The sequence below is a fragment of the Podarcis raffonei genome, chromosome W (assembly GCF_027172205.1).
Source record: "Podarcis raffonei isolate rPodRaf1 chromosome W, rPodRaf1.pri, whole genome shotgun sequence".
NCBI lineage: Eukaryota > Metazoa > Chordata > Lepidosauria > Squamata > Lacertidae > Podarcis > Podarcis raffonei.
In genome coordinates this window covers 9,111,464-9,120,640 of record NC_070620.1, presented here as the reverse complement: position 1 = coordinate 9,120,640, position 9,177 = coordinate 9,111,464, and the positions used below count along the sequence as shown (strand labels likewise).

Genomic DNA, 9,177 nt, shown 5'->3' with positions numbered 1-9,177 from the left:
CCGTCTCCTCTCTCTTCACCCCTCTCTGCCGAAAACTTCTTCTTCACCTCTCTGAGTGTAATTTCAGCAGCCCGAAGCCTCGCAGCCTCGCAGCTTTCCACTCTCGCCGCTTTCTTTCAGCCTCGGGTGGTCGTGAGACTATGGAGAGACCTGGCGAGGGAGTGACGGGCGGACAGGGCAGCGTCAAGGCTGCTGCTGCTCTAGGCAAGTAATTAAAACCAATTGGCTGAGCTCCTTTGCCGTGGGAGTCACAGGCTTTCAAGATTAATGGTGTCGTCTATTGTTCCTTATCTGCAAGGCGCTGACTCATCCGGCACTTCCTCTGCTCACAGCTCAACATTCTTCTGCTCTCAAGCTCCAGGTTAAAAGAAACAGTTGTGATTAAGAAAAATAAAATACTTAGTCTAAAACGAGTTAAAACGAGATAGAATCAATTAAAACTCAGTTAAAATTTGTGGAGCTCTGGAGCTGACTGCCTAGCCTGCCGCCATCTTGACCGGAACTCCGATCTGTCCTTTATTTTTCTCAGGCTTACCAAATAACAAATGAGTCTGGGGGTTCTGTCAGGTCAAACTTACATTCCAACATTCCTTCTCTTTCAAACAATCCTGATTCTCCTGCTCCACTCCTTCTTCCTCGGTAAACCTGTCATGGCGAGATGCCATTTTTAAACTGCGTCATAAAAATTTTCTTCCTTTCTCACCGTTCTGCCGTCTTTTTTCCTTATACTCCGTCCCACATAGTTCTTAAAGTCCTGCCTGTGATTCATAGAAACGTGACGATCTTGTTTCTATCTGGGGTGAAGGGTTGTTAATATCACATCATGCAAAGAAAAAAAGAGTTTTTTCCTCCACCCCTCCCCCCTTCATTCCAAACATACAGTCTCCTTATGGTGATTCATCAGAAGATTTACTTATCCATCCGTCACTCCTGGTCGCAGAGATCCATTAATCAGCAGTCTTATCTTCGAGCTTTACTTGATGTATGTGCTTTCAGCTTCGTTTCCAATCGTATGTTTCCAATTATAATTCCAGCTGAAGCAACCAGCACGCGCTGATTGGAATCGGCGTCAGGAAGGTCTGACTTCACCGAGGGCCTTTTGCCAAGTGTTCGGCACCCCCATCACTCGTTTCAGGGGGTGCATTATGAACACCGCTGGCAGGGCAGTTCTCCTCCACATCCTGGAGGAGTTCAGGAAGGCTACATACTTCCCATAGTAGCCCCTTAGTGCCTCGTATGGGTCAGAGAGATGTTATTGTCGGCCATCTTCCAACACGCCACCTGGTGGGCCCCGGGCATAACGAGACTTTTATGCTGGGGGAGGTCCAGGAAACAAGCACTCCCGGATTCTGCTAGCAATTGAGGCAAACATGAACTTTGGGGTTCTGCACTGTAAATAGTTTGCACCTAAATAAAACCTGTAAAAGACAGGTCAGAGACCTGCCTGGTTACTCATGAGCAACCACCTTTGCCATCTGACAGGTACGGACTCCATTATGAATTGCTCCATAAGCATATGCCTGGACAGGAAAAGCTGTTCAGATCTAACATGATGGCTGTATTCTCTTAAAGAGAAGACTCGGACCACCAAGAGTTATTTGTAATAAATCATTTATGCATGCAGCGTTAGAAATGAGCCACAGTGTTTTATAAACCTTGGTCTTTATTAGGGCTACATCAACAGAAAGAGGTGTTTGCCACTAGAAAACAAGTAGATGTGGAACAGACTTCCATCGGTGAGTGGTTGGCTTTGGTTTTTTACAAGGCAAATTGCAAAAAGAAGCTGCAGGTTGTATTATCATAGATGACTATGAATAGCCTAGTCTTGAATAAATGAGTTCACTAGACATTAGTCTTTTCTCAAAGCAGCAACAGAACTAGAACAGAAATGAGATACCTGCACAAAGCAATGTGGCAACAGCAGACATATCCTCCAAGCTGTTCTTCAAACTTCTACAGACCTCAAAAAATGTGAGCTGCAAAAACCTTAACGCAAAATGAAGCTGAAACAGTACAACTGGACTATAAGGAGGCCAACTGGAAAAAAGTGAAATTGCTAACTGTCATATTTAAGTCATATATACTTTGTGTGTTCTTTGGAGTTCACTCATGTTTATGAAAGCCACATTAGACTGTGTTCAGGAACACCCATGTATTCACATATAAAGTGGATGATACTCCTTTGGAGTGAGTTTCCTCCTTCAAATTGGGCAAAAGTTAGCATGCCTAAGAAAATTGCTGAGGCACTGACTACAGAAGATGTGGCCACATGTTGTTGACACGATAAGCCGTCCGCTTTGCACAATCTCTGCAAAGCTGTCTATGCAAATTCCACAACTCAAAGTGCCTGAGGGTCTTGCAAATTCCCTCCTTCCCACTTCTCTGGGGAGCTTTCTAGTGGCAAGAGCACCACTCTGTGTGTGTCTGCTATCACCACCACCACCACCACTAAATATGAGGCTGTCAGACAATGGTTGACATCTGAACTCTCTATTGGGCTGCTGCCCACTCTCTCCAATAAGCACAACAGAATCGTCTTGCATAAGATCAACAACTATAGATTCTGAAGTTTCGCAAGTGAAGTCAACTACTTCCACATCAATACTTCTATCATTAAGGCTGTGTGGTTCTACTTGTGCAGCTGCAACAGCTATTTTCCTTTGATTACAGGTTTGCACAGAGCGAGTCTTGCATCCACAATACTTTCTCTGAACCGCCTGGTGCTCAGGTCCTTTGCTACCACCGAAAGGAGTAGTTTGTTCCATAAAACTCAGCCCTGCAACAGGAGGGGAGCCAGTAAGGGCAGTTTGTAATAAAGGTAAGGCCAGGGATGAAGTGGATGGCAGGGAGGAGGAGGGGGAGGGGGGAGGGGGAGAAGGAGGAGGAGGGGATACAGGGTTCAGAAGCAGTTCCCACCATCATCTTGTCCAGAGTATGAGGAGGTCTTGCAGAGGTGTTGCGACTACCCCTCTTGCTTTTGCTGTGCTTGGTTGCATTACATTCTGTACTTGTTGAACTCATGATGCACAGGGATGGGAGAGGCACAGGCTGCAGAGTACTTGCTTCCCCCCTTATCTCCGTGTGCTGCTCCCTGCTTAGTCGCCAAGCAATTCTGTAATGTGATAAGGATGATCATGAATGCTCTCTCTAAAGCAACTTGATGCAACTGGTGACACTTTGGAGCACTGTGACTTTTTTAGAGTTGTCTCTTTTATACCAGGTACTCCGAAGCTGGGAGCAAGTTCAACATCGGCCCTCCAGATGTTTTTGGCCTACAACTCCCATGATCCCTAGCTAGCAGGACCAGTGGTCAGGGAGGATGGGAATTGTAGTCTCAAAACATCTGAAGGGCCGAGTTTGAGGAAGCCTGAGTTAGGGTGTCTTTAGTGTTACTCTACAGAACTGCATTAAAGTGGGAAGAAACATGATTAGGCTAAGAAGCAGGCACACAAATATTAATTCCCTATCTTTCAGCCAAGAGATTAGCTAAATCAGGCCCCTCTAGCCCAAAAAAATACCCCAACCCCAACTGCGCACATCTAAAAGTGTGTGCAAGGTTGCCTGCAAATTCCTATATGTGCCCCAGTATGTGACAAGAAAGAATCTGCCTCATACCAGGTTGGGTTCCAGAAATGAAACCTGTTCGACCCAATATTGTCTATGCAGACCAGCAGCAGCTCTCAGAAAGAGGAAGGGCCTTTCCCAGCACCACCTCCCACCCAATTCTTTTGACCGGAGATGTGCAAGTGGAGCAAGTACGCTGTTAGGAACCGAATTGGATGGTCCGTCACCACCACTTAATGGATCCAAATGGTTTCCAGAGAGTGGTAGGGGATGTTTTATTCCATGTTAATGGCCTTTCAGCTGATTCCCTGGTGGCCCGCTGGAATGTGGAGTTAACCAGGGCTATTGACTGTTTGGCTCCGAAGCGCTATCTCCGATTGCATGGAGCCCGGTTTTCCACGGATCTGAGGGCAATGAAACAATCGCTGATACGGCTAGAGCACTGGTGGCGGGTAACTCATTCCGAATCTGACTGGACATGGGTTAGAGCTCAATGTTGAGCTTACCAAGTGGCGATAGCGAAGGCGAAGAAGACCTTCTTCACTGCCTCTGTTGCATCTGCGGAAAACAGCAGCAGGAGACTCTTTCAGGTGGTTCGCAATTTAGCGGAACCACCTGCTACATTGGGGCCCAGTACGGGCCACATGATCTCCTGCAATGATTTTGCAAAGTTTTTTGAAGATAGTCGCTCAGATTCAGGAAGAGGTAGACTCCACCGTGGGAGCAGGGCCAGGGCGGGAGAGTGCTAGAGTCCTGTCTAGTCATGTTATATGGGATCAGTTTCAATCTGTTACCTCTGATGATGTGGACAGGCTGCTTGGACGAGTGAAACCAACCATCTGTCTCCTTGATCCTTGCCCATCCTGGCTTATAAAAGCTAGCCGGGAAGGGCTGGGCGATGGGCTTCTCGGGGTAGTGAATGCTTCTCTCTGTGAGGGAGCCTTCCCAGACCCACTGAAAGAGGCGGTTACCAAACCGCTTCGTAAAAAAACCATCTTTAGATGCGGCCGATATGGCCATCTCTTATGCAATCTCAAATCTTCCATTTTTGGGCAAGGTGATTGAGCCAGTGGTTGCTGAACAACTCCAGGCACGCCTGGAAGAAGCGGACCATTTGGATCCCTTCCAGTCGGGATTCAGGCCTCATCATGGGACTGAAACTGCCTTGGTCACACTGGTCGATGATCTCCGGCAGGCTAGGGACAAAGGTGAGAGCTGTTTCCTAGTTCTGCTGGATCTCTCAGCGGTTTTTGATACCATCAACCATAACATACTTCTGGACAGTCTTGAGAGGCTGGGAGCTGGGGGCACTGTTATACAGTGGTTCCGCTCCTTCCTCCTGGGCCGTGTTCAGAAAGGGGGGGATGAGTGTTCAGACCCCTGGGCTCTCACTTGTGGAGTGCCTCAGGGTTCTGTTCTCTCCCCCATGCTTTTCAACATCTACATGCAGCTGCTGGGAGAGAGAGGGTTTGGGCTGGGTGTTCGTCAATATGCGGATGATACCCAGCTCTACCTCTCTTTCAAATCAGAACCAGTGAAGGCGGTGAAGGTCCTGTGTGAGTGTATGGAGGCGGTTGGAGGATGGATGGCGGCTAAGAGATTGAGGTAGAATCCCGACAAGACAGAAGTATTGTTTTGGGGGGACAGGAGGCGGGCGGGTGTGGAAGACTCCCTGGTCCTGAATGGGGTAACTGTGCCCCATTCAGGACCAGGTGCGCAGCCTGGGAGTCATTTTGGACTCACAGCTGTACATGGAGACGCAGGTCAATTCTGTGTCCAGGGCAGCTGTTTACCAGCTTCATCTGGTATGCAGGCTGAAACCCTATCTGCCCGCAGAATGTCTCGCCAGAGTGGTGCATGCTCTGGTTATCTCTCGCTTGGACTACTGCAATGCTCTCAATGTGGGGCTACCTTTGAAGGTGACCTGGAAACTACAACTAATCCAGAATGCAGCAGCTAGACTGGTGGCTGGGAGCAGCCGCCGAGACCACATAACACTGGTCTTGAAAGACCTACATTGGCTCCCAGCACGTTTCCGAGTACAATTCAAAGTGTTGGTGCTGACCTTTAAAGCCCTAACCAGCCTCGGTCCAGTATACCTGAAGGAGCGTCTCCACCCCCATCGTTCTACCCGGACACTGAGGTCCAGCACCGAGGGCCTTCTGGAGGTTCCCTAACTACGAGAAGCCAAGTTACAGGAAACCAGGCAGAGGGCCTTCTCGGTAGTGGCACCCACCCTGTGGGACGCCCTCCCACCAGGTGTCAAAGAGAACAACAACTACCAGACTTTTAGAAGACATCTGAAGGCAGCCCTGTTTAGGGAAGCTTTTAATATTACTGTATTGATGGATTACTGTATTTTCATATTTTGTTGGAAGCCGCCCAGAGTGGCTGGGGAAGCCCAGCCAGATGGGCGGGGTATAAATAAATTATTATTATTATTATTATTATTAAGAGCATTGGTGCCAAAATGAGTTTGGCAAAGAATGGATTTTTAAGGGAGTCTTTCTAGTGAGCACAGTGCACTGGTGAGGCTGCACAGAAGCAGTGTCAAATGCTGAGGCACAACATAGGGAAACTTATCAAATTTGCAAAGGGGATTTTTTTAAAAAATAAAAGTCTTGAAGTGCAAACTTTGAAAAGAAAGACTCTCCTCCCTGGAAGAGAGGGGAGTGGTTGTGGGCGGGAGCCCGAGCTCCGCCCCTAGCAGGGGGCGTTAGCCCCCTGCCTCCTCCTCTCACCTGGCTGGCACCCACGCCCCTCGGCAGGCACCCAACCAGGTGCCTCCGAGGGGGCATGTACAGCAGCTTTTTGCTGCGTCGCCAGCCTCTCCTCGGCCTCATTCTTCTCCGCCGTCCCGTCGCGAGTCATCAGCTAGGAGTCATCACAGTCATCACAGGGAAGAGCCACGAGGTTTGGAGTCAGGGGGGGTCTGTGTGTGTGGAGGCTGCCTGGTTCCTGGCTTGCCTTTTAACTTTAGGAGGCTTGCGTGCGCTCATTGCTTTACTGCTTTTAAAAACCCAGGCATCCAAGTTTGCCTTGCTGTGTCCTCTTTTCCGTGTAAAAACCTACATTTAACCTTCTATTTCCCCCCACTCCTGGTGCTTGATTTGTTTGTGCGGTCTGAGTGCAAATTACCTTTCTTAAGCTGCAGCTTGTTCCCTTGCCCAGCACGTGCCCCCAGCGAGGTCTGAGTGTGAGTGTGGCTCCGTCTTTCTTTCCCCCTCGTCTCCTCGCTTTCCTTCCCCTGCCTCTGCCTTGGTGGCTGTGCGTTTTATTTAACTTTTGGCCAGGGTGCTTGTACGTTTTCCCCTCTATTGCCCTTGCCTGTCCAATTGCATGGCTGGTCTGGGTGACTGAGTGGGTTTGCCTTACATTTTGATTTGTTGGCCAGGGTGCTGGTGCGTTTTCCCCCTCCATTGTCCTTGAGAGCCTGGATAGCTCAGTTGGTTAGAGCATGGTGCTGATAATGCCAAGGTTGTAAGTTCGATCCCTGTATGGGACAGTGGAATATTTCTGCATTGCTGGGGTTGGACTAGATGATCCTCAGGGTTCCTTTTCCTGTTCCTCTCTAATTTTAAGTCGTGTGTGTGTGTGTGCTTGCAGCGTGTGTTTGTGCCTGCCGTTTATTGATTTATTACTCTTCTAGCGTGGGTTTAATTTACCCTGCCATCCCTTCCATTGGTACCACTTAAATCGGGAGCCCCCTGTAAAATTTTAAAGGCTGCCGGGGCTTGGAATAGACTGTGCGCTTAAACCTCATCCCTCGTGGTTTCTCTAAGCCACCCCCCCCTTCGCTTGATGTTGGGGGGAAGAAATAAGGCAGGGCTTGGGGTGGACAATTCAGGGTTTCTGATCAGGTAACCATTCCTCAGCACTGTACGTTTATACGTTTAGAACCTTTGAAGGTTTGCCTTTGCCTGGTTCTTGTCATTGGCTTCACTTGCCAGTACAGGCTCCCTAAAGAAAACCGCTTTTAAACAACAACAAAAATGGTTTCGGCTTATAGTACCTTACTGAAAAGTCCAGGTTAACCCACGGTTTATATTTCCACTTCATTTTGGCTCACTGTAAAGGACAGCTATTTTCCTTTTCTTCAAACTTTTCCTTGCCCTGCATGTTCATTTTACTCCCCCCACCCCTCCTCCCTCCCAACTCCCCCCCACGCTTTCCTTCTCCTCCCCCCACCCCTCCTCCCTCCCTCCACCCCCCACCCTTTCAGGAGATACATCGGTCTTTGGAGTTCCCTTTGCTTCTTGCCTGAGTCATCACAGTTACCAGACAGGTTTTTCAACTGCTGGGGCAGGCTTGATTGCTCTCTGAGTGACCGGCAGTTTGTGAGGCATTGTCTTTAAGCACCTGGCAGTTCAGCAGCTCTAGTTGCATTGTCAGTTTAACTAACCAGCAGTTTGACCAATTGCAGTCTTTTGTCTGTTTAAGCACCCTTATTTCCATCAACTGGTCTTGAGCCGACCTTGTGGGCAAAGATTTACTTTTCTTTGTTCGGCAAGTTTCCTTTGTTTGGTAGAAGTTTCCCCAACAGTGAGATATTCCCCTTAAGAGCAACCTCACCCCTCCTTTTCAGAGGGCCACTGGTGTGGGCCTGGAATTTTATTGATTTCCTTTTCTCTTAATTTGGCTGCAGCTTCTGAGCATCTCCTTGTAAGCAGTTATTTTCAGTTCTGTTTGATTACTTGGCAATGCTTTGTGCCTAGATTTGCCTATCATTTAAAAGGGGCAACTTTTATTGTAGGCAATTATCTTCTAATTCTGTCTGACTGCAGTTGGGGTTGCTTTGTGTATGGGATTGTTCCTTGGAGCCAGGTGCTAATATGTAGCTGAGCGCTGCTGCTTGAATTCTTGCTGGGTTGTGATTTAATAAATATAAATAAATACAAGCGGTGCAGTTAAGTGACGTATAGCTTGTTCATTTTGTCAGCAGTTACGCGGAGCAATTGATAATAGTAATTCCTACTCATAGCTATAAATCCATTGGCTATTAATTGAGATACTATCGATTAATAATTAATTCATCAACCGTGCTCCGAACTTTATTGATGCACAATAATTGTATACTAACATTTAATTACAATTATAGTTGGCTCCTTAACAGTGAAGGACTCTCCTAATCAGAAGTAAGTAAGGGAAAGGACGCTCGCCTCGCCCCACGGGTAGCTAGCCCCACCCCTGGGTGCACACTATGTGTGCCACTCCGGGTGCCAGAGCAGCTAGCTCCGCCTCTGGAGTCACACTATGGCGTACAGCTAATTGGGATGAACCCAAGAGGGCCGCCACTTAGCCCCTGCTTGATCTCCAGGACAGAGGCACCCCTTCCCAGACCCACCCCCCTTTTGAGATTATTAGGCAACCAAATGTATCATTCCATAACACCTCATACAGGAATTATTTTTTCCTGGTAAGCCTTTAAGCCCAACAGGTCCTGGCTGTGTCTGTAGTACAACAGTTTTGGAAATCTGTAGGAGAGCATCTCACCAATCTCTTGTCATACTAACAATCGTGTTATCAACTAACAATCAAAAGTGCTAAAATTTTAGCTACATTGGCAACAGGATGTTGGCTAGAAGCAACTAGTTTTCTGAAGCTAAAACTTAG

At 47.9% G+C, this 9,177-nt stretch overlaps 1 pseudogene; it reads right to left on the bottom strand.

Annotated features, from left to right (window-relative positions):
* Positions 1 to 2,156: 2,156 nt before the first annotated feature.
* Positions 2,157 to 3,084, bottom strand: LOC128406016 (E3 ubiquitin-protein ligase RNF4-like; annotated as a pseudogene).
* Between the last annotated feature and the right edge of the window lie 6,093 nt (positions 3,085 to 9,177).